Below are 20717 nucleotides of genomic sequence, written 5' to 3' on the forward strand. Positions count from 1 at the left end.
CTAGACGACCACAAGCAAGAGCGGATATGAAGGAAAGCGGCTTTGCTTAGCTTCCCATATTTCCACTTAAATGCAGAGACAGGTTATTTTGCTTGTGCAATCCACAAAGAGAAATAGACTGTCATCTTCAAAATATTCCACTTCCTCAAATAATTATGTTAGTAGCATTTCAAATAAGGCAATCGCCACCTTCTGTCAGTTATGGAAGGTGATAATTGTATTGTCTTTGATACATTTCAGTTTTATTCCCAGTGTTGTATCTGAGTACATAAACATTTGTGCTTGTGCTGTGCCAGCATTTCTGGAACACAATAGCTCCTTTTTTAACTCATTTATTTTTTCATGCTCAGAGTTTGAAAACACTACTGGCATTCAGAGTCATGAACGGCTTTAACTTATCTTTAAGGCTATATGTCCATTGATGGAGACTATTGACGCACAACCTTTGGTGTCCATGCTAAACTCTTGCTAGGATCATGTCTTTTACACAGAACTTTTTTTTTTGTTTAACTAATCATTAAAGAGGAATGTCACCCAAAAGGGGAAGAATCCCTTTAAGTCCATCTAGTTTAACCAAAAATAAAATAAAAAATACAATCCAATATACACAATCCTTCCCCCACAGTTGATCCAGAGGAAGACGAAAAACCCCAGCAAAGCATGCACTAATTTGCTACAGCAGGGGAAAAAATTCCTTCCTGATCCCAATCTGATTTTCCCTGGGTCAACTTTACCTATAAATGTCAGTACCCAGTTATATTATGTACATTTAGGAAAGAATCCAGGCCTTTTTTAAAGCACTCTACTGAGCTGGCCAGAACCACCTTCGGAGGGAGTTTATTACACATTTTCACAGCTCTTACTGTGAAGAAACCGTATTTGGAGATGACAGCTTTTTTCCTCTAGACATAAAGATTGCTCCCTTGTCCTCTGTGATGACCTTAAAGTGAATAACTTAACACCAAGTTCACTATATAGACCACTTATGTATTTGTACACGTTGATCATATCCCCCCCTTAATCTCCTCTTCTCAAGAGAGGATAAATTCAGTTCCTCTAATTTTACCTCATAGCTGAACGCCTCCATGCCTCCTATCAGTTTTATAGTTATAGTTATATATAGTTATATTTATAAAAAAATCCCAGTGAGCGCCATATTATCCTCCTTTACTGTGTTACCTCCTATCAGTTTGATTGCCCTTCTCTGTACTTTCTCCAGTTCCCCGATATGAATTTATTTTCGAGAACTGGTACCCAAAAACTGAACTGCATATTCCAGATGAGGTCTTACTAATGATTTGTGCAGGGGCAAAATTATATCTCGCTCTCTATAGTCCATACCCTTCTTAATACATAAAAGAACTTTGCTCACTTTGGAAACTGCAGCTTGGCATTGTATGCTATTATTGAGCCAAAATTGAGTATTATCTACCAAAACCCCCAGATCCTTCTCCACTATGGATTCCCCCAGTTATACTCCCCATAGCATGTATGATGCTTGCATATTCATAGCCCCTAAATGCATAACTTTACATTTATCAACATTAAACCTCAGTTGCCACTTAGTTGCCCAATTTGACAGTGCATTTATTGTAAATTGGAGACATCCTGTAAGGATGGTATTCCACTGTATAGCTTGGTGTCATCTGCAAAGACAGAAATTGTACTTTTAATCCCAGACCCTATATCATTTATAAATATATTCAAGAGTAAGGGTTACAACACTGAACCTTGGGGTACACCCATGGGTATCTGCAGAACTATTTTTAGGGGGACATCATTTTAGGGTCACCCATGCACCACCCCTTTTTGACAATGTCATTATCACATTATCATTGTCAGAGACCGCAGACGTAGTACAGTCCCTAGGATAAGTAATGGATAATGACCAACACCCCCTCTTGCCAGACCCAGCAAAACTACAGTAGCTATCCCTCCGGCTGGACGATCGATCACTCTGGGTCCCCCAGGGGCGACTCTGGTCAGTAGTGTAGCATGTCTGTACCCTGGTCTCTCTGGCTTCCGCCCGGGACACTCCTCATTCTTTGTCCTGTAGCACTCTCTCCCTCAGCTTTTTCCAGGCTGCAGTCTCTCAATCTCTCTCTTGATCGAACTGTAGCCTCCTCCCTGTGGAAAATGGGGTTGCGGATCTTTGGGACTACATGTTCCATGATATTCTCCTCTCCTAGTCTCCTTTGATTGGCCCTCAGTTATGGCCAATAGGGAAGGAACGGAGCGGACAGCAGGAAGCCCCAATAACGACGCAACTGTGCTGAATTTAAGATCTGATACTCAATTCCGGGGGGGGGGGGCGCACTTGACCTCCCTTGCCCCTACCTGCGGTCGACCATGGGTACTCCACTGATAACCTTAGACCATTCAGAGTAAGAATGTTTAACCACTACTCTCTGAATTTGTTTTTTTTTTAGCCAGTTTTCTATGCATTTAAAAATTGATCTTTCCAAGCCTGTAGACTTTACCTTACACATTAGCCGTGTGGGGAACTGTGTCAAATGCTTTTGCAAAATCCAAGTATACCACGTCCACAGCCACATCTCTGTTCAAGGTTTTATTTATCTCCGTATAAAAAGAAATCCGCTTTGTTTGACAACTTCTGTCTTTCATGAATCCATGCTGTCTGTTGCTTAAAATATTTATTTCCAGCAAAAACTCATCTATGCGGTCTTTTATTAAACTCTCCAGTATCTTCCCGACTATATGTTAAACTAACAGGTCTATAGTTACTTGGTAAAGACTTTAATCCCTTCTTAAATATGGGCACCGCATTGGCCCTACGCCAATCCAGTGGTATCATTCCAAGCATTAACGAGTCCCTAAAAATTAGAAACAATGGCTTTGAAATTACAAATCTTTTAGGATCCAAGGGTGGATGCCATCTGGTCCAGATGTTTTATTCACCTTTATTCTGTCTAAATATTTCTGGACCATGTCACTTTTGAGCCATTGTGGATCGTTTGGGGCCAATTATGGACATGAGCTTCTCCATGTTCCATTGTATACACAGAGCTGAAGAAAGTATTTAATAAATTTGCCTTCTCTTTGTCCCCAGTCACCCACTCTAGATTATTTTGTAAAGGGCCAACATGCTTAGACCTGACTTTTTTACTATTAATAAATTTGAAGATTTTTTTGGGAGATTTGTCCTACTATCTTTTCCAATCTGCCATTAGTTTAGATTTTTTCCATCCTTGATTTCCTTTTTGCATATAATATTATATTCTCTTCAGCATTTAAACGATGATAGTGTTCCTTTGTTTCTATATTTTTTTTAAGTTCTTTGCTTATTATTTATAGCCATTTTAACTTTGGCCATGAGCCATAGGTTTTATTTTTAGCCTTTTAAACTTATTGCCCTTGGGAATGTACTTTGAAGTGAGTTTGCATACAGTCTTTTTGAAGAATTCCCATTTCTGTTCTATGTCCATTGATGGCAATATTCCCTCTGAGTCTAAGTCTTGAAGAGCAGCCCTCATCCTTGGAAAATTTTCTCTAAAGTGATTTCATCTTTCCCATATGTGTTTTCTGCTTACAGCTAACATTAAATTAAATCATGGTCACTGCTACCCAGATTTTCTTTTATATGAATATTGGTAATAAGCTCTGCATGGTTTGAGATTACCAGGTCCAGCAGAGCGTTATTACTAGTCGTGGGCCTCAATAAACTAGACCATAAAATTGTCTTGTAATAGGTTTATACATTTTTGCCCTTTAACTGTCCCAGAAGTGCCATTACTCCATTCAATTTCCAGGTAGTTAAAATCCCCCATTATTATCACTGTCCCAGCACTTTCCATATGTGCAAGTCTCAACCTCCTCATTAACACTGAGAGGTCTATAACAAACTCCAAATGCTTCAGACTGATCACACTCTCCATCAACTAGGTCTAAGTTTGGGGGGGGGGTAACTATTTTTGACAGGCGATCCAAGCAACAGTTCTCCTCTCCCCTTCCCTCTCCGCAGTCTTCTGGGACACATCCCAGAGCCCGCAGGTTCAACACTATCCGCAAATGCAGCTGCCCACCTGTCACCTGTACTGTTTTGGCCCCGAACCGGAAATAGCTCGGTACCTTGTTTCTGTCCCCCTGGCCAAATTAATCCTTAATATAAAGTGTGCACACTTGAAGTCAAACACTGACACACACGTAGTTCAGTATTCAGATACTTCTGCTTTTTATTTCCTGAACTCCGGCTGATATACAGTGAGCCGTATATCTTATTATCAAATCAAAAATTAGATAAAAGACAGTGTGTACAAACCACAAATTATACATATTCATTATTGTGATGAAGGTTAAGCTTTTTAGCTGGGTCATGTCTTAAAAAGGTAACAGAAAACTACGGTAGCTAAAATAGAGTCTTGTTCCCAGCCCCCTTCCTCTTGGTTGTACTGTCACGGTGGCCAAGAACAGGCACAATTCTTCTCTTTGATGTTGCTCTCTTTCTTTTAACTCTTGCAGTTTCACATGAAGGGAGAAGCTGGCAGACATCTTAATTATGATTAAATGAGTATGATTGAGGTTGATAACTGATAATGAAAGATAAGCACTTATATCTATAAGAGTACCAGAAATAGGCATTTCACTTATAACACTCATGATCACATCCATTACAGTTCCCCCCTTGAAATGCTTATTTCACTAAACTGTCCCTCACACTATAAGACCACCTAAAACCACTGGCTTATCATTCCCCTCTGCAACTCTTTTAAGCTGTACATAGGGAAAGGGCAGTGACTAGCTCACCACCCCCCCCCCCCCAATACAGCTGGTGAAATGTAGCCAGGTGCTGTCTGTCCCTATGGCCCTACAGTGTTGCATCTCGGGGGAGGGTGACTGTAACGGAGCGTAACACATAACTGTCATCATAGGCTTCATCAAGTCTAACATAAACATCGTCGTCATCGCCTGGGGTTTCTTGGTTCACCAATGTAGGGGTAGCTTGATTAACAGCCTTTTCCACGTTGGCACATTTCCTGATGCAGGGGAGAATGCAGCAGATTATAGCCGCCATTACCAGGATAGCTATTCCTATCTGGGTCAACAATCCCTGCCATCCCCCCTTTATCCAGGTGAAATGCTGGTCCCAGGGATTGGTGAGCCCTGAATTCTGTTTTAGCTCTCTGGACAAGTCCTCAAGTCCTCAAGTTTCTGGGTGGCTAAGGTCTGAGAATCCGGTTTCTGCAGCCATAGTATCCTCAAAGGTAGGGTTCGCTATGGCTACCATGTCCCCTATTGTTCGCATATGGGGCCTCAGGGGGTTAGAGTTAGGTGCAAACTGGAAACCTGTTCACTCTGGATTGTTGAACATGTCTTTTAGTTGAAAGGTTTCCTATCACTGTAATACCCACTTCCCCACCATATACCGAAAAAATAGGTCCCGCTGTCTCCTGGGCTGGGGTTTTCAATGGTCAGTCTAAACTCCTTTTCAGCATACCGTCCTTGTTGTTTGTTAATTGTCATTCTGTCTAGAAGTGATTTCCCATTCTTGTCTTTCCTATTTTTGGCGGTTTCTGGGTCGTATCCCCATTTTGTATCTCCAGTGTTCCAACCCACTGCTCCCCAATGATCACAGTTGTCACCCCAGTAAGTATCGGTGACACACACATACAAGGTTCCCGGATCCCCTGCTATGTCTCTGACTGAATAGTCTGTGCCCGGTATCTTACCATAAAGGGATATGAATGTAGCAACACGTGTGTTAGATGAGTTATACCAGAATTGAGTCATACCATCTTTTTGTTTTATGGTCATCTCTTGGGCCTGAGCATAAATCACAGCAAAAAGGATAAACAGGATCATGGTTTGGTCCCCTCAGCCTCTCCTTCTTCTTCTTCAGGCACGGGGACTTTCTTGCAATGGGAGGCGTGTACCCACGAGTTCTTTCCGGACACTTTTACTGATGTGGAGGTGGTCAGAAGGACTTGGAAAGGACCACCGTATCTGGGTTCAAGGGTGTGTTTCCTCACAAACTTCTTCACCAATACCCAATCTCTGGGGTTTAACTTGTGCGATCCCATGTCTAATTCAGGATCTGGGATAGAGGAAAACACTTACACATGGATATGGGTTAATTCTCGAGATAAAGCAGTCACATAATCAGTTAATACATCAGATTGTAGTTGCAACTGTTGTGGAAAATAACAACCCAGTCTGGGGGCTGAACCAAACAATATCTCATAGGGTGACAAACCATGATTTCCCCTTGGGGTGTACCTGACACTGAACAGGGCAATGGGTAGGCTGTCTGGCCAACTCATTCCTGTTTCCTGAGACATTTTCAGCATCCTGGACTTTATTGTGCCATTTAGTCTCTCCACCTTCCCACTACTCTGAGGGTGGTATGGGGTGTGAAAGACTAGTGTGACCCCTAAGGCTGTCCATATCTCTTTGGTTACTGAGGCCGTGAAAGCCGGCCCCTGATCACTCTCTATAACCTCTGGGACACCATATCTGCATACTATTTCGGACAAGAGTCTTTTTGCGGTAGTCTTGGCGGTCATGTTGGCCACAGGATAGGCTTCTGGTCATCCTGAAAACATGCAAATGACCGTTAAACCGTAGTCATATCGGCCGCTTCTTGGCATCTGGATGTGGTCGATCTGTATCCGCTGAAAGGGGTATTGGGCCTTTGCCAAGTGTTTCAAGGGTACCTTTTCTGTTCTTCCAGGATTGCATTTGGCACAGATAGCACATGATCTGCAGAAGTTGTTGGTAAGCGGGGTGATGCCTGGGGCTAGGTAGTATTTGTTGATTAAGGCATTCATCAGAGTTTTCGACAGATGAGAGGCACCATGGGCCCATTGTACCACTGCAGGGAACATTGTCCTCGGTAGGCACGGTCTCTTGTTCAACTCCATGATTCCTTCAACTTCTGTGGCTCCTTTCTTGATCCACACATCCTTTTCTTCTTTGTCTCTTTGTCAGCTGCCTCCTGTTGTTCCTTGAGGTAAGTTCTGCCCACAGGAGGGTTTTGCAGAGTCATGACCGTTTGTGCTGTCTCTTCGAGATCATCTATTGGATCGTCTAGGATGGGTGCTGCATTCACTCTGCTGACCACTTCTCGCGTCTCATCTGCTGCTTGCTTTGCGGCAGTATCTGCCAGGTGATTGCCTCGTGCTTCTCGTGAAACCATTTTACCGTGCGCTTTTACTTTAAGTATGGCTACTTGTGTTGGGAGAAGTAAGGCATCCATCAAGTTCTTGATAGCTGTGCTGTGTTTCACAGGTGTTCCTGCAGCTCTCAGGAATCCTCTGATTTTCCAGATGATCCCAAATTCGCAGTCCACTCCCAGAGCATACCTCGAGTCTGTGTAAATGTTGGCTCGCTTGCCTTCGGCCAATTTGCATGCCATAGTTAGAGCTTGCAGTTCTGCTTCTTGGGCAGACATAGAGGGGGGTAACGCTGAGGCCTGGTGAACTGTGTCTTCAGTAGTGACTGCATACACAAAACCATCCACAAAAATTGTCAGGTAGGGGTTCTCAAGGGCTGTTCCATTGACTGTCGTTAGGTGTGATGTCTCCATCTTCATCACTTCAAAGCAGTTATGAGCAGTTTGGTGAGGATCATCTTCCAAAAAGGTTCCCCCCTCGAGAATGGGAAGCAGAGTGGATGGGTTGAGAGTATTACATCGAAGGATGGTAATGTTGTTGGGGAGAAGCAAGGCACACTGAAGTCTGAGGTGCCTCTGTGAAGACAGGTGTCTGGGCTGGGTCTGGTTCAGTATGGCAGTGATGTCATGCGGGGCGAGGAGAGTTAAGGGATGGCCCAGAACAAGGTCTGCAGTCTTGTCTAGGAGAATTTGGGCCGCAAAAACAGCTCTGAGGCAGGAGGGCCCCCCTCGCCACTGAGTCCAGTTGGCCAGAGTAATACCCAATGGGTCTGAGTCTACTGCCATGGTTTTGGGTTAGAACTCCTGTGGCATGTCCTTGTCTCTCTGAGACAAACAGTTTGAATGTCTTTCCATAGTCAGGTAGGCCCAAAGCGTGGGGGCGTCGAAAGGATTTTCTTCAGAATTTCAAAGTTGTTCACAGCTTCTGGTGAAAGCAGGAAGGGGTCGGATTTCAAAGCTTCGTAGAGCGGCTGCATCAAAAGGGAGGCTTCTGGGATCCAAGCACGGCAGTAGGAGATTAGTCCTAGGAAAACATGGAGTGGCTTCTGTCCTTAAGGCAGGGGGATGGCCTTGATTGTAGCAACCCTTTCTTCAGTAAGGTGTCGGGTGCCTTGGGAGATGCAATGACCTAGGAAAATCACTTTCTCTCTATACCACTGGACTTTTTGCTTTAAAGAGGAAGTAAACCCTGATGGGTTTACTTCCTCTTTCATTCCCTGCAAAGGCAAAGCATAATGGACTACTATGCATCGCATAGTAGCCCATTATGTGTCACTTACCTGACACAGGAGCCAGCGAAGTCGCCGCTGTCCCCTGTAGTCCGCCACATCCATCTTGCTGGTGGCGTCTCGCTGCTCCGCCGCTGTCATTCGGCGAAGCCGCAATGACGTCACTCCCGCGCATGCGCATGGGAGTCGACACGTGCGGCAGCTCCATTTTTGGAAATGCTGCGCTTAGTGCGCCTGCGCGCCGCTGTCTACGGCGCATGCGCCGTAGACAGCGGTGCCCGTTTTCGGGCAAATATCTCCTAAACCATATAGGTTTAGGAGATATTGCTTGGACCTACAGGTAAGCCTTAATTTAGGCTTACCTGTAGGTCAAAGTGGTTTGTAAGGGTTTACAACCACTTTAACCACTTAAGGACCGCCATATTGCCATTGTACGTCATCACAATGGCACAGGCAGGCACAAGCACGTAGATGTACGTGCCTGCCTTCCAGCGGGTGGGGGGTCCGATCGGACCCCCTCCCACTGGATACGGCGGTCCGGTTCGCTCCAGGAGCGATCCGTGATGAGGGGATGGCCACCCCCTCTGGATCACTCCTGGCCAATAACAAGCTTCCTCCCACTGTGTATTGTTTACACAGGAAGGAGGAAGTGATGTCATTCTCCTCGGGGCGGTCTTTTTGACCGGACTACGAGGAGAAGACTAAAAGTAAGTGCACCAAAACACTACACTGACATGTAGGTACACACAGGTACACAAACCCCCCCGATCCCCCCCCCTCCCCCCCCAGTCACAGTGTCACTGATTGCATTGATCATTTCTTTACTGATCACTGCATTCAGTGTCAGTTGTAACAGTTAAAACTGTCAGGGTAGTTAGTGTTAGGTCCAGGGTAGCCCCCTATCACCCCCCAATAAAGATTTAACCCCCTGATTGCCCCTAGAGTTAACCCTTTCACCCCCTTTTGCCAGTGTCACTAAGCGATCATTTTTCTGATCGCTGCATTAGTGTCGCTACTGACGCTAGGTAGCTAGTTATTTTTTTAGGTTCACCGCCTGGTTTTTATAGCGCTAGGTACCCCGATATACTACCCAATAATGGTTTTAACCCCCTGATTGCCCCTAGTTAACCCTTTCACCCCCTTTTGCCAGTGTCACTAAGCGATCATTTTTCTGATCGCTGTATTAGTGTCGCTACTGTCGCTAGGTAGCTAGTTATTTTTTTAGGTTCACCGCCAGGTTTTTATAGCGCTAGGTACCCCGATATACTACCCAATAATGGTTTTAACCCCCTGATTACCCCTAGTTAACCCTTTCACCCCCCTTTTGCCACTGTCACTAAGCGATAATTTTTCTGATCGCTGCATTAGTGTCGCTAGTGTCGCTAGGTAGCTAGTTATTTTGTTAGGTTCACCGCAAGGTTTTTATAGCGCTAGGTACCCCGATATACTACCCAATAATGGTTTTAACCCCCTGATTGCCCCTAGTTAACCCTTTCACCCCCTTTTGCCAGTGTCACTAAGCGATCATTTTTCTGATCGCTGCATTAGTGTCGCTAGTGTCGCTAGGTAGCAAGTTTTTTTTTTAGGTTCACCGCCAGGTTTTTATAGCGCTAGGTACCCCGATATACTACCCAATAATGGTTTTAACCCCCTGATTGCCCCTAGTTAACCCTTTCACCCCCTTTTGCCAGTGTCACTAAGCGATCGTTTTTCTGATCGCTGCATTAGTGTCACTAGTGTCGTTAGGTAGCTAGTTATTTTGTTAGGTTCACCACCAGGTTTTTATAGCGTTAGGTACCCCCATATACTACCCAATAATGGTTTTAACCCCCTGATTGCCCCTAGTTAACCCTTTCACCAGCGATCACAGTATAAGTGTCACTGGTGACGCTGGTTAGCCATTTAGTTATTTAGGTTCCCCGTCAGGTTTTTATATAGCGCCAGGGACCCCCATATACTACCTAATAAAAATTTGAACCCCCTGATTGCCCCTAGTTAACCCTTTCACCACTGATCACCGTATAAGTGTTACGGGTGACTCTGGTTAGTTAGTTTGCTTTTTATAGCATCAGGGCACCCACCATTTATTACCCAATAAAGGTTTAACCCCCTGATCACCCGGCGGGTGATATCAATTAGGTTTTAGGGTCAGGGTCTGCGTCGCCCCAGGCAGCGCTAGGTTAGTGCCAGTACCGCTAACACACACGCGCAAAGCATAAACCTCCTGTAGTGGTATAGAATTTGAACAGATCAATATCTGATCAGATCTATACTAGCGTCCCCAGCAGTTCAGGGTTCCAAAAAAACGCATTGTTAGCGGGATCAGCCCAGATACCTGCTAGCACCTGCGTTTTGCCCCTCTGCCCAGCCCACCCAAGTGCAGTATCGATCGATCACTGTCACTTACAAAACACTAAACACATAACTGCAGCGATCGCAGAGTCAGGCCTGATCCCTGCGATCGCTAACAGTTTTTTTGGTAGCATTTTATATTTAAATCCGGAAGGCAGTGCTTGGTTTTCGGGGTCCCGTACGTGGCTAGGCTCCCAAAAAGTCCCCCACATGTGGTATCCCCGTACTCGGGAGAAGCAGCAGAATTTATTTTGGGGTGTAATTTGACTTATGCCCATAGCATGTGTGAGCAATATATCATTTAGTGACAACTTTGTGCAAAAAAAAAAGTTTGTAATATTCCCGCAACTTGTGGCAAAATATAAAATATTCCATGGACTTAACATGCCTCTCAGTAAATAGCTTGGGGTGTCTACTTTCCAAAATGGGGTCATTTTGGGGGGTTTTGTGCTATTTTGGCATTTTATGGCCTTCGAAACTGTGATAGGTAGTGAGGAGTGAAATCAAAAATTTGCACCCTTAGAAATCCTGAAGGTGGTGATTGGTTTTCGGGGTGCCGTGCGCGACTAGACTTCCAAAAAGTCCCACACATGTGGTATCCCCATACTCGGGAGAAGTAGCGGAATATATTTTGGGTGCAATTCCACATATAACCATGGCATGTGTGAGCAATATATCATTTATGTTTCAATATTTTTTATTAAAGGTTTTCAGTACAATACAAACAAAAGTCTCATTAATGCGGTAAAGTATTACATCTAGCACAATGCACAATGGGGTAATGCACCGGTCAGTTCCTCAGACATGCTGGCGGCGGCGAAATAGGTTCCATAACTAAAAACCCCGGATCACACACAATCCCATCTGCCGAAGCTGTTACCTCTTGAGTGTTATAAATATCCAATCGTGCAGCTAGCACTGCTAAATGAGAGATTTAAAGAAAACAAAGAACAGTAAGGAAGAGAGGAAAGACCCAATAGCAGGGGAGAATAGAAAAAAAGTGGAGAAAAAGGGGGAATGGGGGAGAGCTGGGAGGGAGGTGGGGGGGGGAGCCGTAGTCCTGGATCCTCAAATTCTTGCTACCATGGTAGCGTTAAACAGCATGCGTCCCGGGATCATTAGTTAGATAGACAATCCATGGATCCCATATTCTATAGAACATTTTCATCCTGTCTTGAGACAGTGCAGATAACCGTTCGTTTAGCATTAACCATGACATTTTATGTTTAAGCTGGGCTATCGGTAGTGCGGCTGATCTCCAGTTACGAGCTATGGTGATCTTAGCTGAAATAAATAGAAAGGTAAGGAGCCTCTGCTGAGGCCTGGAAGCCCCTGCCGCTGTGCCCCCCAAGAGGGCCAGCTTAGGTGATTTTCTCAGGTTCAGTCCTGTGATTGTGTAGACAAAATTAAACACTCTAATCCAGAACCTTCTGACCTTCGGGCATGACCACCAAATATGGTAGGTGGTCCCCACCTGGCCGCATCCCCTAAAACAATGGGACGTAGCTCCCGGAACAAAAGCGGCCAATCTGGCTGGGACCATGTACCACCTCAACAATACCTTGTAATTAGCCTCTATCACCGATGTGTTGGTGAGAGAGCGATATGCCGTCTCAGAGAGCGTGCACCAGTCATCTAATTCAAAGGATTCCTGAAGGTCCCGCTCCCACTGGATCATATAACTCAACTTCTTCCCTGGACCTCTAAGTATTGTGTAGATGGCTGTTAAACGGCCTCTAATTTTGTCATATTGCATACTCAACTGCTCCATGGGAGTCAGGGACCCCAGGTCTCCCCTACGGGTCATACTCTGTACGAAATGTCGTAATTGGGCACATCGAAAATTCTCAGAAGAAGGCATATCAAATTTTTCTGTTAGAGCTTGTTCAGAAAGTATACCCCTATGGTCACATAGGTCAGCAATGCGCAATAGCCCTTTATTTGTCCACCAGCTGAACAGTTGAGGAGAGAGGCCCGGGGTGAACTCTTTGTTGTTAAGTAATGGCGCCAGCGGATTGTGGGGTGATCTGAATTTGTATATTTTTGACAGCCTGTCCCATATAGCCAAAGCCAGTGACAGGGTAGGACACAATATCAGCGGTCTATCTTTCATTGGAAGCCATAATAGCTGTGAAACCTGTGAGGGGCGACAGGAATAAGATTCCATATCCATCCAAATAGCATGTGTGTGGCGTGAATGGTATCTGGTGAGGTGGGCCAGCTGAGCTGCATGATAATATTTCTGCAGATCCGGCAGGCCCAGTCCCCCATGTTTCCTTAGGGTGTACATTGTGCTCCTGTTCACCCTGGGCCTCTTATGTCCCCAAATAAACCTAAGGATTTCATTTTGCAACATTTGCAGATCCCTACGCAGTAGAGCCACCGGCAGGGTGCGGAACAGATACAGTATTCTAGGCAACACGTTCATTTTAATAGAGTGTAGTCTGCCGAACCACGATGGAGGGTGTACCTGCCATTTCGCTAGGTCCTCTGTCAGTATCTTGTAGAGTGGGGGGTAATTCTTCCTGTATAACAACTGGATAGTCGGGGTCAGATTAATACCAAGATATGGCAGTGCCTCCGGCTCCCACTTAAATTGATATGTGCTCTCTAGAGCCTTCTGTGTGGCCTCCGACAGGGAGAGATTGAGCGCTTTAGATTTAGACTGATTAACTCTCAACCCCGAGATTTCAGAGAAGGGTTGAAGAATCGCATATAGGTTGGGGAGGGAAGTAATTGGTGACGTCAGCGTTAGCAAGAGATCGTCAGCGAACAGTAGGCATTTATGATCCCTATTTCCACACCTAATCCCCTGAACATCCTGACATTCCCTGATCCTAATGGCCAGCGGCTCTATCGCAAGAACAAACAGGAGCGGGGACAGTGGGCAGCCCTGCCTCGTACCCCTTCTAATCGGTAGAGGCTCAGAGGAATATCCCCGCAGCATCAACGATGCCGACGGTGTGTCATAAAGCATTCCGAGGAGAGTCAAAAAGCACTCACCAAAACCATACCTGCGTAGGACAGCAAATAAATATTCCCAAGAAAGGGAGTCGAACGCTTTCTGAATATCCAACGATAGCAGCATTCCCCGTCTAGAGCCCCCACCATCCCAGTCCGACTGCACTGCTGATATAAGATTAATTAGCCTGCGGGTCTGATCCGATGCCTGTCTAAGCGGGACAAAGCCGGCCTGGTCAGGGTGGATATAGTTCGGCAGAAAAGTGTTAAGTCTAAATGCTAAAACTTTCGTTAAAATCTTTAGGTCTGTATTGATCAGGGAGATCGGTCGATAGTTCGCACAGTCCCCGTGATCCTTGCCTGGCTTAGGAATGACACTAAGATATGCTACATTTTCATGTAGGGGTATTTTGCTTCCCCTCCGAAGCTCATTAAAATAAGAGCACAGGTGAGGAATCAAGACATCCTGGAATTTCCTATAATATTGGCCTGGAAAGCCATCTGGTCCAGGGGCCTTTGAGGGGTGTAGCGACTTAATCGCCATTTTAATCTCCAATTCCGTGAATTCAGCCTCCATCAGATCCGCGTGAGCTCGTGTCAGCTGAGGCAGCGGAACATCACGGAAAAAGAGATCAGCTCTATGAGAATCGTACGTAGTCTGTGAACCATAAAGTTTGGAGTAGAATTTGTAAAATTCCTTCAGAATAAGTTCAGGGTTTTGAGTGGAGCGACCCGTGGACAGCCTCAGTTTAGGTAATGTAGGCGTATGAGGTCGGGGAACCAGTTTCCTGGCTAACATGGTATTCGGTTTGTCACCCATTGTATAGTACCTATGTTTAGTCCAGCCAATATGTTTTTCCGCCTGAGTCGTCAGAGCCAAGTTCAATTCCAGTCTAACGTCATCAATCGTATGTCTAATGTCGCAGAGCGGGTGAGCATGTTGTTCCCGCATCAGCCGGTCTAATTTGGTTTCCAATTGTCGAATCGCATGGTCACGAGCCCGCTTTTGCCTAGAGCCTATTTGTATCATAATGCCCCTAATCGTGGCTTTGTGAGCCGCCCAATTAATCGCGGGTGACGTGTCCGAGGATTTATTACCCGCAAAAAACTGTTGTAATGCTTTCTCTATTTCAGCGTACAAAACGGGGTCTTTTAACAGACTAGAATTCAAACGCCACGGGGCTGGGGAAGCTTTGGACCACAACCCAGTCAAAGACATCTTGATCGGAGAATGATCCGACCAGGGGGTGGATAGTATTGATACTGACGTTAGATACGGGAGCAGAGGTGTGCGGACCAGAATATGGTATATCCTGGAATATGTGTGGTGCACCTGCGAAAAATGCGTATAATCTCTAGTAGTGGGATTGGACTCTCTCCATGCGTCAATTAAATCATAGAGATGCAACAGTCTAGCCACCCTATTACTCCCAGTCGGCGGTCTCTTGAAAGCGGGTCTGTCAGGGTTGGATTTATCCATAATTCTGTCCAGCGGGATATTGCTGTCCCCCCCCCAAAATCACCTGTCCCTGGACCTTAGGCATCAATGTCCGCAATATCTTGCTAAAAAAGTCCATCTGTCCTGAATTTGGAGCATAATAGGATACAAAGGATACAAGTTGGTCATGGATACATCCCACAGCCATGATATATCTGCCACCCTTATCCTTAATTATGGTGATGGGCGTAAAAGGGGTATGTCTAGAAAAAGCTATAGCCACCCCCTCCTTTTTATCGGGTCCATTAGCTAGGTAAAACTGCGGGTATTTAACATTAAGGTAACGTGGAGCTGACGTCTTAGAGAAATGTGTTTCTTGTGGTAGCAATATATCCACTTTCTGTTTGTGATAAAATTGAAAGGCTTTAGTCCTTTTAATTGGGGAATTAAAGCCATGGACATTATGGGTGATCACCGAAAAGTCGGACGAATACGACTTAGCCATCGTGGTAGGGCAGAGCACTCTTACCTTGTAGCATCATGAGGGCGGGCATAGCCTCCAATATATGGGACTCCCAGTCCACAGGCTTCCAGTACCAGCGTGTGTAAGTGAGGGTCAGGACCACAGCTCGGGGAAGATAGGGGATAGAAAGAGAGAGGAAAAAGTGAAGAAACAGAGAATTAGTTAACATAAAAGACAAGGGCCGTAGGCCCGCAAACTTATACCAATTAACTTGTGTAAACCGTATAACAATGTGGGAAATAATCCCTGCCGGATAGAATGTCCTTTCCGGAAGTGGCAAGGGTACCCCTCTCCGAAGAGAGAAGGTAGTCTTGCAAAGGAGCAGCATGGATTTCCGATCCAGCCCAAATGGCCCTTGCTCCAAAGCATGCCAGCAGGGCGGATTCAGGTCTCGCATACTGTCGGACAGAAAGTTACACTAGCTTCGCGAGTCGTCCTACCCCGTGAGTAACGGCCCCAGGGCAAGCAGGCACCCAATGGCCCCTCCCGCCCCAGCACCCTCCCCCCTGGGGGAAGCCCTGCGGGCCCCACCATAGGACAGACCCCGCACCCCCATGATATTCAGAAACAGGGTTCAAACATCAAACCGTGAGGACGCTGTAAAACATGTCCAAAAGGAGAGAGCAATAATAAAAATAATAGAAAAGTAAAAAAGGAAAAAACACAATAACTTCAAGTCAGTCATGGGAGAACCGTTTCGGGTAAAATGATCCCAAAAAATAGGAAACTGCACTATGGTTGTGCTAACAGGGTGACTACGCAGTTGCGCAGGCACAGGCGGACTCGGGTGTGTCCCTCAGGTCAAAAAATAGTAGTATCCCTTCTGCTGCAAGTGGTAAGTCCAGGATTTCAAGGAGGGCATAAAAGTGCATTCTCAGGTCTTCCGGGGGGTTCCTCTAGGTGGGTTCTGCTTACGCTCCGTCCAAAGTGGGGAGAGAGAGTGGTGTGCTGGATTCGGAGGAGAGGAGGCTGATGAGTCTCTCGAGATAATGCCCAAGCTAAGTAGTAATTCTTCGCCCTCCGGCAACGTGGAAAATGAGTAGGATTTGCCATTATAGGTGAAAGATAGTCTGAAGGGGAAGGCCCACCGATATCTGATCTGCTGGTTGATGAGATGTTGTAACAGGGGTTTCAAAATTCTACGCTTTTGCACCGTAGAAGGAGCAAGGTCAGTAAATAACTGAATAGATGACCCACAGAGAGTCAAGTCCTGCCGACTGTGGGCAGCAAGCATCAACTTCTCCTTGGTCTGGTAGTAATGCAGTTTAACAATAACATTACGAGGCAGGCCATCAGATCTAGGGGCAGTAAGGGCCCTATGGATGCGGTCAATTTCCATGTGATGTGGTGCCATGTCTGGGATCAAGTCCTTCATTAACTCCTGCGTTGCCCCTTCCAGATCGGTATGCGTTTCGGGCAGGCCGCGAATACGCACATTGTATCTACGAGAGCGATTTTCCAAGTCCTCGATTTTTGTGAGGGCATCCTCCAGCCTGTCCTGGAGGTCTGTGAGCATATGGGTATTCTGGTTAACCCTTTTGACAGTGCCTTCAACTTTAGCTTCAACTATGTCAAATCTCTCACCAATACTGTGAATGTCCCTCTTAAGATCAGTGGTAATCAAAGTGCAGGCCTTAGAAAGCTCCTGTTGTAGCATCGTGGAGAACCGGGCTAGTAACACTGTGTCCCCGGAGTAATATGCTGGCTGGGGTGCTATGGAAGCAGAGCTAAGCTGACTGGACATGGCCTCTGCCAGGTCGGCCATATTTTTATCCATAGAGGATCCAGGGGAGCCCACCAGTTCCTGTGCATCTTCATCTATGGCCGGGGAAGGGGGATGCGAACGGGACTCACCCTGCTGATCTTCCTCCATGTCCCCGGAAGATTGTGATGAGAACGGATCCCTGGGGAGTTTCAGGGGAGTTCTGCTGGCTCCATCCCTCAGGAAGGCTGCAGCTCCGGCTGGGCCTCGGGTGTCTCGGCGTCCCGGCGCCATCTTGGATTGCGGCCTGCGCTCAGGAGAGGACCCGGACCCCCCGGTGAATTGCAGGGCTTTACGCTGACCTCTTTTCGGCTGGCCCCGAGCCCGCCTGTTCATCACCCTCTCCGGAGCTTCCCTCTGCCGTTTTCGTCGCCGCTGTCCCGCTGGCTGCGCTCAATATCGCTGTATTTTGGCCGGATCGTGCGGAGCTCTCTCAGAGCACGTCTGCATCCGAGATCTTGCGCATGCGCACTCTGCAATATATCATTTAGTGACAACTTTTTTATTTTTTTTTGTCATTATTCAATCCCTTGGGACAAAAAAATAAATATTCAATGGTCTCAACATGGCCCTCAGCAAATAGCTCGGGGTGTCTACTTTCCAAAATGGGGTCATTTGGGGGGGTTTTGTGCCATCTTGGCATTTTATGGCCTTCAAAACTGTGATAGGTAGTGAGGAGTAAAATAAAAAATATATGCCCTTAGAAATCCTGAAGGCGGTGCTTGGATTTCAGGGTCCCGTACGCGGCTAGGCTCCCAAAAAGTCCCACACATGTGGTATCCCCATACTCGGGAGAAGTAGCGGAATATATTTTGGGGTGCAATTCCACATATAACCATGGCATGTGTGAGCAATATATCATTTAGTGACAACTTTTTGTAATTTTTTTTTTTTTTTTTTGTCATTATTCAATCCCTTAGGACAAAAAAAATAAATATTCAATGGGCTCAACATACCCATCAGCAATTTCCTTGGGGTGTCTACTTTCCAAAATGGGGTCATTTGGGGGCGTTTGTAATGCCCTGCCATTTTAGCACCTCAAGAAATGAGATAGGCAGTCATAAATTAAAAGCTGTGTAAATTCCAGAAAATGTACTCTAGTTTGTAGACGCTATAACTTTTGCGCAAACCAAAAAATATACGCTTATTGACATTTTTTTTACTAAAGACATGTGGCTGAATAAATTTTGCCCTCAATGTATGACTAAAATTTAGTTTATTCGATTTTTCTTATAACAAAAGAAGAAAATATCTTTTTTTTTCAAAATTTTCGCTCTTTTTCCATTTATATCGCAAAAAATAAAAATCGCAGAGGCAATCAAATACCATCAAAAGAAAGCTCTATTTGTGGGAAGAAAAGGAAGCAAATTTCGTTTGGGTGCAATATTGCATGACCGCGCAATTACCAGTTAAAGCAGCGCAGTGCGAAATTGGAAAAGACCTCTGGTCCTTAAGGTGTTTATTGGTCCGGGGCTGTAGTGGTTAAAGCCTTACAACCTTGTTCCGCCAGATAGTGGAGGAGGCTCTCTGAAAATATGGAGGCATCACCGGTATTCGCACACAGCAGGAGGTCATCAACATACTGGAGGAGGACAATGTCCGGGTGGAGTTTCATCCACGTGTCCAGGATGAGTCCCATTGTTTTGGCAAAATGGGTAGTAGTGTTCTGTGCACCTTGGGGCATGACAGTCCAGGTGTAACAGAGGCGTGGCATTGGTCTTGGTGGGCGGTCCAAATATGGTGTACCAGAGGCCATCATGAGAGGAGTAATTCTTTTACTACCCTGTGCTGATTTTAAACCCTTTGCCACCAACAACTTATCACTTTCCATTGTCTTGTACTCTGGTCGTGCTAGAAGCAAACCCTTCGGGATTGGTTCCCTAAGACCTGAGACAAAGGCAGCAGTCAGCATCTGCACATGTGCTTTGATCTGCTTGCTGAACCCCAGGTCATTGAACACTTGTGTAATTCTGGTATGAAATTTCTCAACTGTTTCCCCCTTATCTTGTGTCATATCCTGTATACCGGTTGCTTGATCTGCCAAGCGATCCTGAGCCCATGTTTTCAACTGGGCCACGAATTCGACCCCCGAATTCCAAGTATCGAGGTCATACCATATATTCTCATTAAAGCATTTTCCCATTACTGGCCAGTAGGCGTCCCCTGCTTTTATTTCACACAGACTTTTTAAATCTCGCCATGCACAACTATATGATTTCTGGATCTGCTCAATCCTTCTATAAAAAGCCATGGGCTGTTTTTCTGTGTCCGGCAGGCCGGCAACCAGACTGGCAGCGTTCTTGGGAGTGAAAGTTACATACATCAGGGGAGCCCCCTGTGCCGCACTTATCCCCTGGGGGGTGGTCCATTGTGTGTGGGTGGTTGGCCAATGGGGGGGTCCTGTTAGACCCCTTCCCCAAGTACAGGGCAGTGTTAATCAAGTCCTTGAAGCCAGTGTTGAGAAGGGTGAGGAGGTTGGGAAGGGTATTGTGGTGACACATATGAGTCGTTGAACAGGGAATCCATGTTAGTCTCGGAATGTGGGTCATATTGTGGATGTGTGAATGTAACATTATGTCTTGGTGGGACTGTATTCGGGGGGGGCCAGTGGGACCGTGGTTGCACTGGTGTCTATGTTAGTTATACGACCGGACACCACAATGTTCTGTGCACAGGGATTTGTCTGGTTACTCTGGTCAGGACTATGGTGGGAAGGACCGGCTGTGGTGATTGGGACTAGCATGAACTGGCGATGCTGCCTGATCCATCCCATCAGTGTGGTCTGGCCCCGGCATCTCCACCACAAACTGGTCTCGTGTTTGGTCCATTGAATCAGTCACAGTATGGGCGGAAGAGCTATCCGGGCTTGCCTTATCATCCCGGGAACCTGCCATCATCAGTGGGGTTGGTTGAGCAGAAATAGGGATGAGTTGGGCCTTGTAGTATGTTCTGGTCGATTGGTCTATCACCGGGTATATGTGTGTGGGCTCCGGTGTGGGCGGCAGTGCTGGTGGGTCAGGAGAGTGAGGTGTACTATAGTGATGGCAGTTGACTGAGGGATACAAAGATAGGTGTGCCTTGCCAACCGTCAAACATGGCGGAGGAGGTATTCCCTGTTGGTCTATTTCTTGCTGCATAGAGGCAGTAAGGGGAGGTGCCGTCTGTGAAAGAGGGGCAGTAGACGAAGGGCGGTACTAATTTCCTGAAAGACAGCCGCCATCATAGGGTGGTGGCTGCCTACTCAACTTTCTCTTTTCTAACTTCTTGTACACGTACACAATACGGCCATTTTGGTTTGTTTCCTCCTCAATCCACCCTTCTTC

This window comes from Lithobates pipiens, unplaced genomic scaffold (assembly GCF_037356315.1).
Source record: "Lithobates pipiens isolate NorthernLeopardFrog02 unplaced genomic scaffold, aLitPip1_a1.2 Scaffold_22, whole genome shotgun sequence".
NCBI classification, from domain to species: domain Eukaryota; kingdom Metazoa; phylum Chordata; class Amphibia; order Anura; family Ranidae; genus Lithobates; species Lithobates pipiens.